The 21,164-nt window shown below is 40.6% G+C and overlaps 1 protein-coding gene across 6 annotated transcripts in view; it reads right to left on the bottom strand.

The window, feature by feature from the left end:
• FRMPD1 (FERM and PDZ domain containing 1) overlaps positions 1–21,164 on the bottom strand; it is a 173,148-nt gene that overhangs the window by 140,435 nt on the left and 11,549 nt on the right. The window contains exon 2 of one of the 6 annotated variants that reach the window (XM_049895797.1): positions 14,990–15,207. The exons of the other annotated variants lie outside the window; for them this stretch is intronic. The gene's annotated coding sequence lies outside the window, so the exon portion shown is untranslated. The remainder of the gene's footprint in view (positions 1–14,989; positions 15,208–21,164) is intronic. 6 annotated transcript variants of the gene reach the window in all.

The raw sequence follows: 21,164 nt of genomic DNA, 5'->3' as shown, positions 1-21,164 counted from the left end.
CAAAAATGGTACATTCTAATGATTTCATTTATACAACGTTCAAAACCAGATAATACTAATCTGTATGTATTAGAGGTCAAGATAGTAGCTATCATTGGGTGGGGCTGCTGACTGGTAGGTGGCACGAGGAGCCTCTGGGATGCTGGTGACGTTCTGTTTATTTTTTTTTAATTTGTGTGCTGGTCATACGGGTGAGCTCACTTTGTGGAAATTCATCAAGCTTTTCACTGAAGATGTGTACATTTCTCTGTACATGTGTAATACTTTAGTAAAAAATTTACATTAAAAAGAAGAAGCCTGGGTTCCTGATGGCTACTCAGCTGTCATCTCAGCCCTGGACTGATAACTCTAGACAACTTTTACATGACAGAAAATTAATCCATTACGTGTTTACACCACTTTTATTTTGGGTTTTCTGTCTTATGCAACTGAACCTAATCCTGACGCAAGAAATGAGTTGTCAAAGTCTTACGGTAAGTTGATCACAGGGTGTCCAATCTCCATCACCATCCCTGTCTGACCCATGGGTTCTAAATGACTAAGCACAGCACCAGTTACTGGGGTTTGGGCCAGCATCCTATCCAGAAAGCAAAGTGCTCTGTGCACCAAGTCTCCCAAAACCTCAGAGAGTCCTTCAGTCATTCCAGTATTCACTGAGCCTCAACTTCTAGAGTTATAGAGATGAGTTACATAGTCCCCATATTATGGACTCAAAATTTAGAGGGAAAGACAAGTGCTGAGTGATAGGCACAAGGTTCATGAAGATGACTGCTTTAGCAACAACAGAAGCTTCAGCAGGGTGAACCTCACTCCTTACACAGTCAACAAAGATAGCCACATACTTGGTCTCTGCTCTCAGTCTTCATCTGAGAACCTTCCTCATTAGTTCCCAAGTAATTCAGGCTCTTTTCTGGTCCTACTCAGCTCTGACCTTTAGCTTTTTCATTATCAGCCCTGCTCTTGCCAGCAGATTTGTGTGTTGATTTGATGTCTTCAGCAAGGCCCATTCAATCTGCGAGTTCTGGCTCAGTTCATTTCTCTGGATCTTTTCACTTTTTTTAGATGTTCCTCAGATCACTTCTCCTAGACCTGGTCCCTGCAGAGGTATGAGCATTCAGAGCCTCCTGATTCAGTTCCTTTCTCTTCAAACCTAGCTTCCTAGAGGGAACCAAAAGGGGAATCATTATTTCTACTACAAAAACAATTTAAATTTTAAGCCCTTTTTAATTCAGCACATTATTAGAACAGGAGTGAAATTGGGAGGAAAGGAGGTAAATTGGGAAGAGAGTTCAGTAGATTTCCCGGCAATGATTTCTTTTTGTGAAGAATAACTAGATTTATGACACTAATGGAGCTTTAAATCTAGAATTATCTTTTATCCAGCTTCTCTCAAGTGCGTGCTTGAAGCAATATATATTTGAATATGAAAAATGTGGGGACTGTTAAGCATGCATTCCTATATTTTCTAAACTTTGTCCCTGTATCAAGTTAGGCCATCTGAAAGCTACATTCTAGGTTTACCATATTTTGATACTTCATAGAAATAACTTCACAGAAGTATCATTTAATAAATAAAAAGCTCTTATAAATCTATATGAGATAACTATCCAATAAAAAATAGATAAATAATTCATAATAAGACCTAAACGAATGAAAAGTATGCAATCTCCCTCCTACCATCACCTTCCTAAGGAGGGTTATCCTGGTATTGGGCGAGTCCTTTGATTATGAGAAGGAGGAAAGGTGTTAGTATTCATGGTTTGAGGAGCCAGGGCAAAAGTAAATTCCTTCTATAGAAATGAGAGAGAAATGGAGAAGATCACAAAGTAAGAAAGCCAGAGTCAGTCAAGCTAAGCACCATGTAGGGAAGATAATCTAAGGAACATGAACACTGAATGCAACTATGTACAAATAGAATAATTCATCACGATCCAGCAGGGTTTATCCTGGGTATTCGAGGCTTGTTCAACATTCAAAATTCAATCAATGGGTTTTACCATATCAGCAAACTAAAGAAGAAAAACCATTTGATCATCTCAATAGACGCAGAAAAGGAACTGGATAAAATTTAACATCCATTCATAATAAAAACTGTCAGCAAGCTAGGAATGGAAGAGAACTTCCTCAACCTAATAAAGGGCAGGCACAAAACACCTCTAACTACCATCATAATTAATGGTGAAAGAAAGAATGCTTTCTTACTAAGAGCGGGAACAAGGAAAGGTGTCCACTCTCACCAATTCTATTCAACATCATATTGAAGGTCTATCTGGTGAAATATGGCAAGAAAATAAATACAGATTAGAAAGGAAGATATAAAATACTCTCTGTTTGCAGATGACATGAATGTCTACATAGAAAATTCCCAAAGTCTAATGTGCAAAAATGAGCCTAATTTTTATATACTAGTGATAAAAAAAAGAAAATTAAAAAAAAAATAAGTACCATTTATAATTGTATTAAAAAGTAAATATATAGGTATAAACATCACAAAATATATGTAAGATCTGTATGCTGACAACTATAAAATATTGATGAAAGAAATGAAAGTAGACCTAAATAGAGAGATATGCCATGTTCAGGGATTGGAAGAATCAGTGTTGTTAAAATGTCAATTCTCCCTGGACAGATATATTCAATATAATTCCAAACAAATTCCCAGCAGGGTTTTTGCAGAGTTTACTACAAAGAGATGGGGGGGGGTAGTTTGGGGGCTGATGGCACTGTTCTGTATCTTGATTGGTGGTGGTGGTAACACAACTGCAGATGTTTATCAGAACTGCACATTAAAAAGGGTGAATTTTACTGTATGCAAATATACCTTAATTTTTTAAAAAATGAACAAATTCAAAAAAGGGACAAATTATGTCTAATGAGAAATTAGGTTGTATGCTAAATGCTGTGCAACATAAGCCTCCTCTTCTGTTTCCTCTAGAAAACCTCTAATAAATTCTACAGTGAACATTAATGGTTTGTGAAATTGCTTCTCCTTAGAAAGGATCTGTAAAGAAATTTTGAGCCCTTTCTTCGAAGCTGGTGCAAGGTAAAAAGAGGCTGCCACAGAGGACAGCCAATATGTATTTTATGTAGTTCATTTAAAAAAGCAAATCAAAATGAGTTGTCATTTCCCTCCTATCAAACTGGCCATTTTAATAGTCATTTTAATAGTGAAGAGTGAAAATGAATCCAAAGACAGCGGATGAATATTTTCCAAAATTCTGAGAGGAAATTGTTTTCTACCTAAAAGTCTATACCCAAAAAAATCAAATCCATTGCCATCAAGTCAATTCCAACTCATAGTGACCCTGTAGGACAGAGTAGAACTACTGTCCGATAGGGTTTCCAAGGCTGTAAATCTTTATGGAAACAGACTGCCACATCTTTCTCCCACAGAGCAGCGGGTGGGTTCGAACTGCCAACCCTTTGGTTAAGAGATGAGCACTTTAACCACTGCACCATCAAGGGACCTGTAAAATTCTGTACACAGCCAAATAATCAGCCAAATGGAGGACAGAATAAAGGCATTTTCAGACTTTTAAAAAAATTCTCCAAATTTTACTTTCCATGTACCTTGTCTTAGTAAGCAACTAGAAGAGCTTCTCTAGAAAATTAAGAGTAAGTAAATCAAGAAGGAAGAAGATATGGGTTTCAGAAAACAGAAGAGCCACAATAAGAAAAAGCTGAAAGAAATATCCAGGACAAGAGGTGTGCAGCAGGTCTAGTGAACAACCAGTCCACAGTGGCAGAGGAAGGACAAGGACTATGAGAGGGAAACTTGCATGGGAGAAAAGAAGAACAATTAGTGTATTTAAGCAGATCAAAAATATTTGTAACTGTGTAACAGATATTTTGGATTATTTGGAGAAAAATACTAATAGATACAGAGAAAATTAAACAAATGAGAAAAAATACACCAAGGAAATCATTAACTCCAAGAAAAGCTAAAGATTGTACAAGAAGGCATGATGGAGTATACTTCTTGGTTTAACACTGAAGAAAATTTGAACGGTCATATAATGTAAACATTGACTATCAATTTAACTAAAAAATAGTTAAATCTGGGGAACCATGAAGGTGGGAAGTGGGGAGATAGCGTAGAAGAGCTAAATCTTCATCCTACCATAATAAGCAGTATAGTATGTCGTTTAGGAAGGTATAAATACAACAGACAGCAGGATAGTTAAGTGTGGTTCCCTTTGGGTAGAAGAATTGGGTGGTGGGGAGGGACGGAGCAGGAGACTGCTGTTTCTTATTAAACACTGCTGTTAAACACTGCCATCGTGGTGGAAGCCATGGTGGGAGTGTTTATAGCACAGAAATTGGTGAAGCCTACAAATAAGGGCTTCCGCCTGAAAAAAAGAGCCAATTTACAGCATACCACTGGTTCTAATTGGTTTCTTTTGTGAAGCATTACTTTGGTAAAAGCAAAACTAATTTAAAAATAGAATGGTATTGCCCAGTAGTTATGAGTGTTTAAGGAAGCAGGTTTTCTTACACACTGTTAGTGAAAGTGAAAATTGTTATAAATTTCTGGAATGCAACTTAACTATATGTATTAAAAAAAAAAGAAGCCTAAAAAAAAAAAAAGTATTTCCTCTGATTTAAATAGCCCTCTTGTGGAAATTTCTGCTCAGGAAATGTTTTGGTTTTAGTCTCTCCAGCATCCCTTCCTTTGAAGAATCACACCTTTCCCACTCACTAGTAATTCTGTTTATCAATGTGATTTGAGGGTGGCTCACTCCACCCCAAATGACCCAAATCAAACTAAACCGGTTGCCGTTGAGTTGTTTATGGCTCCTAATGACCCTATAGGACAGAGCAGAATTGCCCCACAGGGTTTCCAGGGAGTGGCTGGTGGATTCGAACTGCTAATCTTTTGGCTAACAACCTGAGCTCTTAACCACTATGCCACCATGGCTCCATTGTGCCAGCGTGGCTCCCCAAATGACTCAGTTCTGGTTAATTAGAGAATGCCAGTGCTGGCCATAATGATTGGTTCAGGGATGGGCATGTGGCCCAAGCTGGGCCAATCAGTGTTCCCTCAAGTCCTTTGTTGGCACTATCAGTAAAGATGCTCTCTCTTCTACTGATTCATGAAGACTATATAAACTTGCAGCTGTCAGTGGTCATCTTTACTACTTTGTGAAGACAGAGTCCGCCTGAGAATGAAACCTGCACAGAGGAGAGTGGAGCTGAGATAGAGAAAGCCGTAGCACAGAATGATGTCGTTTGAGAACTTAAACCCAGCCATACCTGAAGCCAGTACATCCTTGAATTTTTCTGTTCTTACAACAATAAATTTCTTTTTCTTTTTTTTTTGCTTAAACAAGTTTGACTTGGGCTTCTGACACTTTCAGCCCCAAAACTCTAATACAGGAAACACCACAAATACAAATAAACATATGCACACCCATGTTCATTGCAGCATTGTTCACAATAGCAAAAAGATGGAAACAACCTAGGTGCCCATCAACAGATGAATGCATAAACAAACTATGGTACACACACACAATGGAATACTATGCAAGGATAAAGAAAAATGATGAAACTGTGAAACATCGCATGATATGGATGAACCTAGAGGGCATTATGCTGAGCGAAATAAGCCAACTCCAAAAGGACAAATATTGTATGAGACCACTACTATAAAAACTCATGAAAAGGTTTACATACAAAAAGAAACAATTTTTTTTTTTTTAAATCACCATCTGTCTCCCAGTCTGTCAGTCCTCTTAGGAAACACTTTTCCTCTATTACATTTGCCTAAGCTTTTAGCCCACTGGAATGTACCCCAGTTTTTACTTTTATCTACTTTCCCAATTTTATTCTATATTTTCTTGGACTTTTCATACAAGTTTTTCAGCCTGTCTCAGTCACTTCCTCACAGTATGGCTGATGTTAACTGATAGAAGATTTTCAATTCTTAAGAAGAGTATATCTAAAAAGAAATTGGTAATTTAATATTGCTTTTAAAACATTTTTTATTGTACTTTAGATGGTTTACAGAACAAACTGGTTTCTCATTAAACAGTACACATATTGTTTTATAACATTGGTTAACAACCCCACGACATGTCAACACTCTCCCTTCTCGACCTTGGGTTCCCCATTACCAGCTTTCCTGTCCCCTCCTGCCTTCTTGTCCTTGCATCTGGGCTGGTGCAGCCCTTTAGTCTTGTTTTGTTTTGTGGGCCTGTCTAATCTTTGCCTGAAGGGTGAACCTCAGGAGTGACTTCATTACTGAGCTAAAAGGGTGTCCAGGTCTCCAGTTTCTGTCAGGCTAGCAAGTCTGATCTTTTTTTGTGAGTTAAAATTTTGTTCTATATTTTTCTCCAGCTCTGTCTGGGACCCTCTACTGTGATCCCTGTCAGAGCAGTCAGTGGTGGTAGCCAGGCACCATCTAGTTGTACTGGACTCAGTCTGGTGAACACCGTGGTAGTTGTGGTCCATTAGTCCTTTGTATTAATCTTCCCCTTGTACCTTTAGTTTTCTTCATTCTCCCTTGCTCCTGAAGGGGTGAGACCAGTAGAGTATCTTAGATGGCTGCTCACAGGCTTTTAAGAACCCAGACGCTACTCACCAAAGTAGAATGTAGAAGATTTTCAAAAAGGAACAATCTTTGGTGGTAAGGAGGGAGGGGAGAGGTGGGAAGGAAAAACGCTAAATAGGCAATAGATAAGTGGTAACTTTGGTAAGGGGTAAGACAGTACGCAATACTGGGGAAGCCGGCAAAACTTGTCCGAGGCAAGGCCATGGAAGCTCCACAGATACATCCAAACTCCCTGAGGGACCAAATTACTGGGCTAAGGACTCTGGGGACCATGGTCTCAGGGAACATCTAGTTCAATTGGCATTACACAGTGTATAAAGAAAATGTTCTACATTCTACTTTGCTGAGCAGCATCTGGGTCTTAAAAGCTTGTGAATGGCCATCTAAGATACTCCACTGGTCTCACCCCATCTGGAGCAAGGGAGAATGAAGAAAACCAAAGACACGAGGGAATGATTAGCCCAAAGGACTAATGAACCACAACTACCACGGCCTCCATCAGAATGAGTCCAGCACAGCTAGCCCAGCTACCACCACTGACTGCTCTGACAAGGATCACAATAAAGGGTCCTAGATGGAGCTGGAGAAAAATGTAGAACAAAATTCTAACTCACACACACACAAAAAAAAGACCAGACTCACTGGTCCTGACAGACTGGAGAAACCCCAAGAGTATGGCACCCAGAACACTTTTAGCTCAGTAATGACATCACTCCTGAGGCTTACCCTTCAGCCAAAGATTAGATGGGCCCATAAAACAAAACGGAACTAAATGGGCACACCAGCCCAGGAGCATGGACAAGAAGGCAGGAGGGGACAGGAAAGCTGGTAATGGGGAACCCAAGGTCCAGAAGGGAAGAATGTTAACATGTCATGCAACTGGCAACCAATGTCACAAAACAATGTGTATTAATTGTTTAATGAGAAACTAGTTTGCTTTGTAAACCTTCATCTATAAAGCACAATAAAAAAAAAACATGAATAGACCCAGAGATTTATTTACCAGGATGTTTGTCAACATATTGAACAGAAGATCAAAAAATACAAAGAAACATACAGGTTCAGCAATAGTATTTTAAATTATTGTATAATGAGTAAGTGGATTTTATTAAAATCTTATTGTAGAATAATTAAAGACACGGGAAACATTCCTAATATATTTTAAGCATAAAAAAAGTACAGATTCAAGTAGATGTATTAAGTAATCCCATATTGTACATGAACAATTTATACCAAAATGTTAACAGTGTCTCTGGGAACTGGTTTGACAAGCGATTTTATTTTCTATAACCAGTATACATACTGCAATGGACATGAATTACTTTTGTTATGAGAAAAAAATTTACAAAAATTATGATTTTAACTTTTACCCAGAAGTTAGCATAAGAAATGGCCACAGGTTTTGTGAGATTATTATTTTAAATTGTGTTGTTCAACGATCCTGATCTCAAGGTACACATTTGGAATTCCTTAGAGTTTAGAGCTAAGAAAATTTGTCTCTTCTTCAGTAAATGAACGTTATCTAACTCATCATACACTTCTTTTTGCCCAGACTACTAAGAAACTCAGAGTTACATTTAGTGCTGACAACAATTTTTTCTGGCTGATAGCAACAAGCTCATTACTTCCTAGTCTCTCCTGCAGACTTCCAAATCTCTATTTCCTTCTCAGCCCTCTCTCCTAATCTTCTAGCCACCTAAACTTCATATATGACCTGCAAGACTCCACAATCTGATTATAATCCAAACCTTATCTCTCACCGTTCACACACGCGTTCTCGTGGCTGGGCACAAAGATTTCCTTTGTCATTCCCAAGCGTACCTTGCACTTAAACACTTTTCTTTCTTTTATTTTTGTAAACAGCATTATTTAGGCAAAATTTGCAAACCATAAAAGTCATCCATTGTAAGTGTACCCTAAGTGCTTTTGAACATGCTGTTCTTTCCTTCCTCATCTACCTAGTGATTCTCTATTCTTCAAAACCCAGGTAGACAACACTTCCCCTATGCAGTCGTGCCCCAAAAACTCAGACTGACTTAATTTCTCCCTTCCTCTGTAGCAATTTATATTTGCCTCTGTTATAGCAATTAGCACATTACATTATAATTGTCTGCTGGGGTTTATCTCACCTTCGAAAAGAATAATGTTGGTGGGCAACCTTGCTTCGCTAGTAACCTGAGCATGTGCTCATTGCGCTGGCACTGGAGGAAAGGAAGGATGGAGGCTGTGACTCAGTCTGCTCCCCGTTCGGCAGCTCAGCTGAGCTTCGCTCCATGACCAAGCAGCTGTGAACTAGAGGCACAGAGCACCAACATCTGCCTCAATGGCCTATATCTGCTTTGCATGTGCATCAACTGCTTCATCTATAAAAACACAGAATCACTTAGTCCTGTGGATTTCAAACCTGAGCATATATCAGAATCCCTGGGAGGGCTTGTTAGGACAGACTGCTGGGCCTCACACCAGAGTTTCTGATTCAGTTGAACCTGCAGGTGATGCTGGTGCTGTGGGTTCAGGGACCACACTTTTAGAACCACTAACCTAATTGACTCATTTTCCAGAGAAGAAAGGGGAGCCCTGAGAAGGGAAGAGGCTTGGCGAGGATCACACACTGAGCTTATGGCAGAGGTAGGCCTGGGCCTGAGTTCCCTTTCCTAAACCAGGTTCGTTAAGCCACACTGTGTGTCCTACCCTCAGATAGCTACGTTAGTTGCCAACCCAGAGAGGACTGATGATGGGCACTTTATAACATTTAAAGTTTTATATTAAAAATTTAAATACAGTTGCTAATAATCAAACAAGACTCCGTGGATCATTAGGCTTATTAATGAAACAAATTCATCCAATCTAAGATATTATATCTGTTTGCTTTTAAAACTTGATTTCTCTTTCCTCCCCCTTTCAGTTTTTCTCTGCTTTTTCTCCATCTACATCCTTCAAAGCAATTTGCAGTAACATTTCCCCAAAGACTAATATGTTTACAAGTTCTTTTTTGTCCTGAGTCCAAGTGTCTTCTTCACATTTTCCGGTAAAACTCCATCCTGCTGCTGCCCTATCCATTATCACAGGAGAAGAAGGAAGATGGGGACTGGAAGTATTGGGGCACACAGACTTGCAACATAAACACTACAAAAAGCTTTCTGTGAAAACCCAAATTCACAGCAATTAGGTGAAAAAACACATATAATCAAAAGCATTTTAATCTGAAAATATTTTCTTTGTTTAGCAGATTCCCCCCCCCTTTTTTTTTTATTGTACTTTAAACGAAGGTTTACAGAGCAAACTAGCTTCTCATTTGTAACATTGGTTAGCAATCTCAAGACACGTCAACACTCTTCCCTTCTTGACCTTATTTAGATTCCCCATTACCAGCTTTCCTCTCCCTTCTTGGGTTCTTGTCCTTGCCCATTTAGTCTTGTTTTGTTTTATGGGCTTGTCTAATCTTTGGCTGAAGGGTGAACTTCAGGAGTGCATTCATTATTGAGCTAAAAGGGTGTCCAAGGGCCATATTCTAACAGATTTTCCAAGTGTTCACTTTGTGCAAAGGGGCAGGTCTGCCAATTTGGGGTTTTCCTTTTTGTCTGAGCCTTATCCGGTATTTTTAACTGAGCCATTATACACAGTGGTCCTATTCCTGAGCACCTAATATGCATCCTATACGTTGTTCAGCCACTAAATGAATGTTTGTTGACTAACCAAAAAAAACCAAACCCACTGCCGTCGAGTCGATTCCGACTCATAGCGACCTTAGAGGACAGAGTAGAACTGCCCCATAGAGTTCCCAAGAAGCGCCCGGCGGATTTGAACTGCCAACCTCTAGGTTAGCAGCCGTGGCATTTAACCACTACGCCACCAGGGTTTGTTAGAGCTGAATAATTGCTTGTACCCTGCTGGTTATTCTTATGGACCCCCCATTCTTCCTATTATTTTCTAGCCAGAATATGCTATATATTTTCCAAACCAAAATCTGGCAACTTTATCATAATCCCGAGTACATATCCTCCTCTATCCAGCATCTCAAAGCTAAAGAGGTGAGGAGAAACCCACTTTGGGGGAAGGCAAGATGAAAATCGAACTGTTTGAAACAAAAATCTAACAATGACTGGAGATGAGATGAGAGAACCCTAAATCTTAAGACTCTCATAGATAGTGACATGGGAAAATGTCAGAGATACAAAGAGTAAGAAATAAAATTTTGTCAGGAGAGCTATTATTTCAGAAATTTAAGAAGGTAGAGAACAAACGAAAAATTTTTAAAGGAGGGAGCAAAGAGGTCTCTTGGGGATTTGACCTGGCCCCTTGAGCCAGGAAGGAAAAGGACCAGAAGAAGGAAATTCTGACACTTTGAGGTTGAAGAAAAGGGATGAAGCTGGAAATTGCGGTACTTTGAAAACTGCAGTATGGAGTAATGTTGAAAGAATAGATTGGAAGGACTTTGCTTCTTCAGGACCACGGGAGTTGAAATTAACAACTCTGGCATGAAAAGGTAAATGTAAGAAAAATTGAATTAGCAAAAAATAACCCATCTAAAGGTGGCCTGAAAGGTGGAATTGGCAGTGACAATAGAAAAGTCCAATCACACATGAATTGCTGAAGGAAATTAAGTCAAACTTATAATGACCTCTCTGCATATAATTTAACTTTCAAATTTTTCAAACTCTTCAGCAAAGCAATATCTGTGCTGTAAACCAGTGCTTCTCAAATTCCCTAGGTACTTTGTAAAACACAGATTTCAGGGACCCGTTCCCCTGGAGATTCTGATTCAGTAGGTCTGAGGTAAGGCCCATAATCTGCATTTCTAACAAGTTCCCAGGTAATGTTTACACTGTTGATCTGCTGACCAGCGGTGCTGCTCTTTGGAAGAGACTGTCCTCTCCTACTCCTTGAGATGGTTGAATGGTGAAGATCTGATGGCCCCTCACCTAGTTGAAGACTATACTCATGCCCCCCTACCCCAGTTATCTCTTCTCCATGCTCTACATCTACAGTTTCTTCAGCTTCTTATACACTTTCTCCAGGTCCTTCACCGTCAGCGTTGAAAACAATTATATCAACAGGCTCCTGGGACAGGACCGTGGCCAAAAGACCCCTTAAGCATTTAGGAACAGTCCAGGGTTCAGGAGAGATAGGCCCTTGGTCGCCTTCACTGATTTGTACTGGTCTGGGACCAGCAAATGGGGAGCACTCCTGAGAGTACAGTAGTCTCATTATGCTTGTTCAAGCAAGCAAACTACTGGACTTTCCTCAAATGACCTCTCAGCAGGGAGCTCTCTGTCTGCATTTATTTTATCTACCCCATTTCAGGAAAATCAGAGAATTGAATGTAAAATCCTAAGTATTAGAGATGGAACCAGACTAATATCTCATTTAGGGCCTGTCATTGAGAATCAGACTAAGAAAAGCAATTACAGATCAAGAACTGAGTCTTTTCACACATGGGATTTAGAGATTTCATGCAACTTTGAATGGCTTTTCATCCTTCAAACTGTTACCTTGTCCAAATCACAGTTTATGTAGCTGTTGTGAGCTGTGAAATGAAACGACTAAGGTCAGGTAAGGAATCTCCTGTTCAGACTTGGGATACTTGGACAACATATATGAAGGAATTGTCCCTGGATGGAGTGAAGTTTAATATCTCCCAACTATTTTAATCCTGAGTGGTCTTGATTTTTTTCTGATGTGTTATTAGAGGAGTGAAGTATATTGAGGAAGGGGAAAAGTCCCACAGGAGCAAAACTGATTGAAAGAGACTGTGCATGAGCCATGGGAGAAAGGTGTGTTCAGAATCCAATTCAAATTAATTCAATTCCACAAACATTGATTGAGCAGTCCTCTAGGCCAGACACTGCTGGTAGGGTGGAGAGAACCAAAACAAAAAAAAAGAATGATCCCAGATGACAATAAAAATCCCTCATGTCTTTCTAGTGATTCATACCCAAGATTAATTTTAAAAACAATTTTACATTGTTTATCTCATTTTATTTTCATAATAGCTTCCAAAGAAGACAAAGCAGGAATTAATATTGTTGTTGTACGGATAAACTGAGATTCAACAGTTAAATTATATGCCCAAGCCTGGTCCTCACCCTTCATTACTTAGATTATATCACTAGCTTTATTACCAAGTATGTGATAACTATCACGTTTGAATCAAATTTGAAACCTCTAGGACTTAAGAAGCTCCAAGACATTAAACATTGCCTAAAATACGCCACAATTTAGCGCTCTATGTTGACTATTCTCCATTTGTTCCCCTGTAACCTCTCTCCTCCATATATATTTCTGCCCATTTCTCCTTGCTCTGTGTTTTGAGAGGCCTGCCCCAATAACTGCATTATCTAGTCATTGTGTCAATTGAGCAGGCAATGAAAGGAACTAGCAGTTCAAAGTATGATAACAGAGTGAGGCAGCGATATTTCTTTCCTGCTCCCTTCTTTGTCCCACCTGCTGGGCGGCTCCTCTTCCATGATTCCAGCTCTCACTGGAAAATGGTAATACTATTTCCTCCCACTTGCCCCTTAGGAATGTTAACAGCTTTGCACCCTTGCTAATCTCTAGGTGCCACTTTGCCCTTTGTTGGTTCCCTTAACCTTGCCCACACCTCTGCAAATAATCCTTTCATCAGAGCTTCTTAAACCACCTCAGTTAGGGTTAGATTCTGTTTCCCGCTAGGATCCTGACCCAGACACGCCTCTCTCCCACACAACCCCAACCTGTAAAAATAGAGCTAATGCCAGAGGAACACAGTGAGCCTAAAACATCCACAGTGCCAAATTCATTGATTTTCCCCTTTTAATAATTAATGTCTGTTTCTCCAGTGCTTATTTGCCACAGTCCTACCTCGGACCCTTGTTTATCCCTGGCCTGAACTTTAGTGATGCTCTCCTAAGTGGACTTCCCATCTCTAGAGCCTCCTACCTCCAATCAATTCTATCCATAGTCTGCTAGTGGATTAAATGTCCTGGCATACAATTCTGATCACATCACTCCTGCAATGGCTCCCAAGTGCCTACAGAATAAAGTTCTAACTCCTTACCCAGCATGTAGCATTCTCACCTATGTGCCCAGATTTATCTATGACTCCCTTATGAGCTTCTGTACTCTTCTGTTCCCTAACCCGTCACCAAAATGTATGGTCTGCATTTTTGTTTACACTGTTTGCTTAGTCTAGAAAGGCCTTTGTTTCAAAAGTCTTCACAGACTTCAAGGTTCGGCCCAAACACTACCTCTTCCTGCCTGAAGATTTCCAGTCTTCCTACAGAGATAAATAGCCGCTGTTCTCTTCCAAACTCTCTTGGATCTACTGGTATCTCTTTCTTATGGCACTTAGCACTTTGAACCTGTCAGTACAATTACCTGTGCCCCTCCTGCCCCACACCTGACTCTAAGCACCTTGTCAGCAGGAGCTGTCTGGTTCATGATGGTATCTAACAATGAGCACAGGGCATAGTATAGACAGAGTAGGTCTCAGCAAGTACTGGATGAATTAATGCGTGAATTAATTCAATTTGACAATCCCCTCAGCATCTAACACAATCTCTATCATGTGGTTAGACTTTAAAATATCTGAATGATCTATTGAACAAGCTGGGTAATGTATGCTAAGTGCCGTTCATGAGATGCTGTAGGTAAACGAATTTGTACATTTGCCTATTTTGTATGACTGTCCCTTAATAAAAATACATATTATTTTATTGTATGTCATTTCAAAAATAAAAAAGATCTCTCTTTTGGGCAAGTGGCACCATACACACAAACATCTTTAAAAGAGAAAGAGAGAGGATGTACTAAAGCTGAGCAAGAGCCTAGAAGAGGTTTCTGAGGGGTGATTGGATGCATGCAGCTTTGAAATATCCTACTTCTTTCTCATTTCCTATCAGTCAGCTCCATCCTCTCCATGCATCCAATTTTGTTTAATGAGGCTGCTGCAATGTATTTATTTTGGGGTGATTGAATTTAGAAAGACATTCATCTAACATACAATTGCTGCCACAGCTGAATGACTGAATCTTAACAAGGATGATGGCATTAGTCCGAGGACAGCTGTTTCTTATCATTTCTAACACTCAGAAAAACTCAGTCCAGGCAGGAGTTTCTGCCTCAGTTTCAAGATGGGACTGATAGGATTTGAAGCAGGATTGCTTTTGGACAGGTAGAAGTAGACAGGGAGAAAGAAGTGCAGATGAGGAACTGGACCTTTGGTTTTTAGAACTATGCGTGTCTGATTTGTGAGGGTTGCTTCTGACCCTTTGGGACACTCAAAAAAATTCCAGTTACCAGGACATAATTTGATAACAGTGAAAGCATCATGTGGGTAACTAACCTTTTAAGAAGTTTACAAATCTGTTGTTATCAGCTACAGCTATTAAAGAACAATGAAAACATACCGGCTCACATTTGCATGCTATGTTATAGTTTACAAAGTGTTTTTGCACTCACCTTTTCAGGTGAATGCTGTGGCAGATCCTGCATGGAGGTGAATTAACCTGAGCAGCTACCCACGTGCCCAGGCACAGGGGCTTACTGAGTATGGTTCCCAGGGCTGGGCAGCCCCCACCTAAAAAAATCTCCATTGCCTGCTGCAGATGGCCAAAATCCACCATGAAGTCATTGCTTCCTTGAACTCAGGCACTTTCACTGTTAAAGCAAAAATGTGCCTGGAAATAAGCACATATAGAACTCTGTAACTCATTTGCACCTCGGTGGGAATGCAACATCAGCATCTTCTCAACCAAACAGCTGGCCAAAGCTTTGATCAGGTCATGCATGCATTAAGAGAGTAAAACAATGTTAGGGGCCTAGCAAGTAAAGAGTAGACCTTGACAACAACCCTAACTTGCTATAGCTTTGGGAGCAGCAGGAAACAGACAGCTGTTAATTTAGCATAGCTGGGAGCTTCAGAATAATCTGCACTTAGAACTACGTATTTTGCAAGGGTAATAAAATGTTACAAGAATTCAATTTTTAAAAGCCCTAAATTTGAATCAGAGTGCATCCTAATACAAACAAGACTCATTCTTTCATTCATTCCTTTATCCATCTGTTCATTGGCTCATTCTGTAGCTAACAAACTGAACAACCCAAACTCATGGAATATAATGAAAACACTATTTTTACTCCCACTGACCCTTTAAATTTATCCAGGGTGGAATGGGGCTTTCTCTGCTGCTAGATACAAATTTGAGCATGTTCCTGGATTTTGCTCATCACTCCTAAGTAACCAAAAGTCCTACCTTCAGTTTAAGCCACAATTACAAGCACAGTTTCAATTCAGTAAAACAAACTATCGGCATCCATGTGGTAACAGTAACTGCCAACCTCATTCAGCATGTGGGAAACCAGGGTGTGCATTTTCTCCTCTTCCCTTCCTTATACTTCCATCTTGCTAAATGGGGTTTCTGACCCTCTGGATAAGGGGTGAGATGGAGGAGAGAGGTGGGCAGAAAGTGCTTGCTTCACTGTGACCCTAGTAAGATGGTGTCACACTCTCTAGGCCAAGCAGTTGTCTATATCTATCTCTTGTGTAATAGTCTTGGGAGTTCTGCAGAGATTCCCCACCCCAAACCCTGGTGATGTCTCACTTGAGGATCCCTTAAAGTGGGCAAAAACATTCTATTCAGGTTGGAGGTTTCCTCTTTCCCATGCCCTAGAAATCCCTGTAGCCCATATTCATCTTCTCCCTTACTGGGGCCTATTTGAAAACCAGTTGCCCTCAAGTTGACTCTAACTCATGGAGATTTCACATGTGTGAAAGTAAAACTATGCTCCATAGAGTTTTCAATAGCTGATTTTTTGGAAGTAGATCACAGGCTTTTCTTTCAAGGCACCTCTGCGTGAACTCGAACCTCCAACCTTTCAGTTAGCAGCAGAGCAAGTTAACCATTTGCACCACCCATGGACTCCTATTCACTCCCTATTAACCAGATCTAAGGTGCCTCACATGCTGGCTCTCTCCTGAAGGGCGCTATACTTGCTCCTTGGAGCACTCTTTGCCTGAACAAATTCTGGGAGTATGATCAATCACAAAGCAACAGCAACTCTCCTTTGCTCTGCTGCCAGAGCATCAGCTACCCCTGTTCTCTGACCGTAAATTTCTGAGGCAGGAGTCAGACTCAGTCCTCTGGGCCCCCAACTGCAGAGGACACAGCTCAAGCTCTGGTCGAGGTGTGGTGAGGTGGGCACCCACACATCCCTTCCTTTTGGGGCTGGGGGGTGGCACTTAGCACGTCCATCACTCCCTCCAAAGAAATCCTCTTCAAAAGTCTCTAACAATCACATCTGTTGGCTCTTGATGTGGGCAAGAGTACAAGTCATACAATCACTTTTCTGCTAAACACTTTTTGTAAGTTCTCCTGGGTGGTCTGCTGCATAACCTTGGTATCTGATAGCTATTGTGTCCTGAATTCTCTGTAGAAAGTTCCAGTCTAACACCTTGTTACAATTCACTCATTTAGTCTGCAAACAATTATTGAAAGCCTACCCTAGTGTAGGCTTTTCCTGTCCCCTACCTCCGTCTTCTTCCTCACTTACTCTATTCTTCACCACTAAGGTCCCTTCCCATTCTCAAATATTATAATGATGAATCAATTGTTTTCTCTCTTCCTCCCGCCCAAGAATTTGTATTCAAAGCATTGACTGCTGTCTATTTGGAATTGGGTCATTCAAAGAGCTATTCCAAACACAGCCTTTAAGGTGTTCTAATAAAGAAGATGCTTTATCATGTCTTTGAAGTACACAGAATCTAGGATAGTAGGAAACAAACTGAGAATAAACGAGGTCAGTAGAGAATTTCATGATTACTAAAAAAGAACATAACTATACCACAATTTTTGTAGCATACAAATTCAGGCATATGGAAGGTATAAAATTAAAACAAGAGTCAAAAGGCATACCGAGTGTTCTAAGATTGCTCCACCAGACAGCTGGAACATCTAAACAGGGTTTCTGAAATATCATATAACAGCTCTCTATTTTGCTAAGCTGTTGAATCCTTAGCCCATATTGCTTTTTTAAAACAATCATGATCGATAGCTAGCATTTACTTAGGGCTTTCTCTATGCTGGACACTGTACTAAGCTATTTATAGCACATGTTATTTAATTCTCACAACAGTACCATGAAGAAGATACATTTCTTCCCTTAAATATATAGAGTATGAGGGAAATGAGGCTCAGCGATTAAGGCATTGAATTGTGTGTTTTGCAAATGGCAAAACTGCTAGCTGTGTTTGGGTGTCAGTAAAGCCAAAGCTACTGCTCCTTCCACTACGCAATGATGCTCCAAGTTGGAGGCAGATAAAAGTGAGTGTCTCGCTCCTAATTCTGCCTGAAGAAAAAAAAAATTTGTGTAGAGGCAAGAGAAAAAAGAACTTTTAGCCTCGTCTGGAAGTCTTTTATTTTATTTTTTATAAAACAGCTACCTTTACTTAAGTGGCCATTTGACTAATCTTTCTGTTAGCGAAACCTCCAGCAATCACAATGACCCTCTGTTACGGCAGAAGTGGAGTGCAGCTGCCAGCCACCTCCTAATTATCTTCTATTGAGGAATGTATCACAGCACCATTCCAGAATGCAGGGGGAGGAGGGGAGTAAACGGATCTGAGAGTATAGGCTTCCCCCTCCCACCCCGTTTACTCAGTGTCAATTAGTACCTACAAAAAGCACTACGTAGCTAGTGTGCACCTTCGCTGTATCAAGCTAATCCACCAGGACAATATGGTGGGGTCCCCAAATGTGACTGTACCTCTTTGGATTCAATTCCGCTGCATCCTTTACCCTCCGCCATCTCTACATAAGCAACCCCCCCCTTCCCTCCCCCAACTGTCTCTTTCCGCCTCCCACAAATATTTGTTGACCACCAGCTAGGTGCCAAGCATATAATATGGATGTAAGGCTTGATCCTGTCCTCAAGGATCTTATAAGAGCCTAATCTAGTAGATAAATCAGACAAACATGTGATCGTAATATTGAACTGTGAATACCACAAAGGAGGGTGGGGCAGGTACAAGAGGAATACATGTCACAGAGGAGGAGAAGTCAGGAAAGGTTTACATGAAAAATGAAACCTTTCTCAGTCTTTCCATTTGGAATAAATTTCACCCCCTCTCCAACCAGAATTCTATTCCACTTTGTAGCTCTGTCATTGAACCCTGCGGCATTTTGGCTTGCATTAGTCACCGTGGGCTGGGTTTATCTCCTCCATTCCACTCAGTTTAATTCACTCCACATGAGCACTGTGCTAGGCTAGGTTGTGGGAGAGAAAGATGACAAGGTCAATCCAAAGACCAATTCCTTGCAGGATGAAAACTATATGACACAAAAGAAGGATAAACTAAGTGCAATGGAAGATAACGTGGGGATAAATGACATCCCATTAGAGGAGGACATTAGGGAAGAAGTGGCATTTGAGATGAGCTTTGAAAGGTGAACAAGATTTCTCCAGTCGAAGATAAACAGGGATGGCATACCATCTTCGTGACAGACTCAAGGAAGGCAGGAAGATGGGGAAAGAATGAATACTGTGTTTGAGGGAATTGTAGGCCAATAAGGCTGGCAGGTAAGGTACATGGTAGGGGAGAGGAATGTAGTTGGAAAAGTTAATTTTGACCAATCTGCAGGGGTTTTAAATGTTTGTAAGCCATTTACCTGTAATATTTAGGCAGCAGTAAACTATTTTGTGTTGAAGAGTTAATGTAACCAAAGTTTTATTCTGCATGGATTGTGGCTGAGGAAAGATAAGACACAGGAACACCAGTGGAGAGGTGATTCGAGTGGTCCAGGTGAGAGAGACTGTAGGTGCTGGTGAGAAGCGGCAGTGGAGATGGAGAACTGCCATCCTCGAGGCAAGGCCTGAGTGTCCCCAGTTTCTGTGTCCCCTATAATACCCAACATTGTTCCCTGCCCTGAGCAGGTTTCATAGGTATTTGTGGAATTGAACTCTATTAAATAAAGTTCAATTTGAAAGTACGAATTTATGTCATACAGGTGTCTTGTCCTGTTTCTTTTAATCCTGTCACCTAAGTCATCCAATTCTAAGTTAAAGAATGACCTTGCCCAAGGCTGTCATTATGTGACATTTATGGGGCACCTGGAAACAGTGGAGTACATCACAGTCCTTAATTAGCTCACGCATTATTTTAACTGGTCTGCAGTTGTCTGGATGCGCAGACAGCTGGGGCTGCCCTATCCTTTCCTGCCAGCTCAGACATCTGTGTCACTGGCTGAGAAGACTTAGGGAGCCCGCTGAGCTTCATAGCCTACAAACAATGGGCTGTTGTGGGGACTTCTAAAGACCAGAGGGCTGCTGGGACTCACAGTAGGGCAACTCTACAGTAAACTCCCCGTCACCTTAAGCAGGGATTTCTAGGTTAAGGGGAAATTGTAGGGACCACCCATGGTATAACCCCAGTATTCCAAAGTCTGATATATACATCAGGATCTGTTAAAATGGTTATGATGACCCATTAAAATGATTAAGATGACCCATTTGGAAAGTAACCCACCTCAAGGGATAGCTTAGAATTAAGGAGTTAACGAGGCTGCAATGTCTTCCAAATTAAATCAAGAGGTCAGGAGACCTCAATTTAATCAAGAGATAATAATATTATCTTATTATCTAATTTTACTGAGCACTTACTATGTGCCGATGCTTTTCTAAGCACTGTACTTACATTAGCATATTTAATCCTTACAACAACTCTATGAAGTAAGTACTATTATCTGCATTTTACATGTGAGGAAACAGGCACAGAGAGGATAAGACTTGCCCTAGGTCACAGAGCTGGCATGTGGTAGGGCCTGAATCTGAACCTATGTGGTCTGGCTCTTGTACATACTGAACACAAACAACACTCTGCTGCCTTTCTGAGGTCAGAGGGTCTCTTGTTCTCATCACCCTGATCAGCAGGACAGGAGAATAACAGAGAGGCCACCATGCCAGTGGCCCGAATTGTAACATCCCCTTCTGAGACATGAATGTATTGAGAGCCAGCAAGGCACAGTGAAAAAGCTTGACCTGGTTTAGAACTCCATTTCCATCATATACTAGAGAGTGACCTTGGCAATTTACTTAACCTCTAAGGGTTACAGTTTCTTGGGTGTGGGATGGAGGTAACAATATTATTTTCAAGCTTGTCATGAGCAAAATAATGAATTAAAGTGTCTAGCCCCAAGCCTGGCACAGAGTGGGTGCTCAATAATGGTCATTACCATAAAGAGAGGTGGTTTGCATGAAGTCTGGGGAAAGAAAGCAAAGAGTAAGAATGTATCCATACACAGCAAGCAGTGTTCACCGGAAAGGGTATTTTGATTCTAGAAAGAGTCCTGAATCTGAGAGGAGCCATTCAGCTCACTTTTTCCTACGGCTTGGTGGCAATATCCCTTAAAGACACTGGGTCCCCTCTTCTCCAATTCTGGGCTTACTGATGGGCCTTCTGGTTTATGATTTGGTCTCTGTTCCTACTGCTCCTGCCAGCTCTGCTTTCAGAGGTCTGTCTAATCCAGAGGTTCAGCCTCCTTGAAGTGGGGAATAGGATTGGGCACACCTACTGCTAATCAAACCCTAGTTCTGAAACTAGAATTGTTAAACACGGCTTTCACTCTAAGCCTCAATACCT

The sequence above is a fragment of the Elephas maximus genome, chromosome 9 (genome assembly GCF_024166365.1).
Source record: "Elephas maximus indicus isolate mEleMax1 chromosome 9, mEleMax1 primary haplotype, whole genome shotgun sequence".
NCBI classification, from domain to species: Eukaryota; Metazoa; Chordata; class Mammalia; order Proboscidea; family Elephantidae; genus Elephas; species Elephas maximus.
The sequence above is the reverse complement of the archived record's forward strand: the minus strand, read 5'-3'. Positions and strand labels throughout refer to the sequence as shown.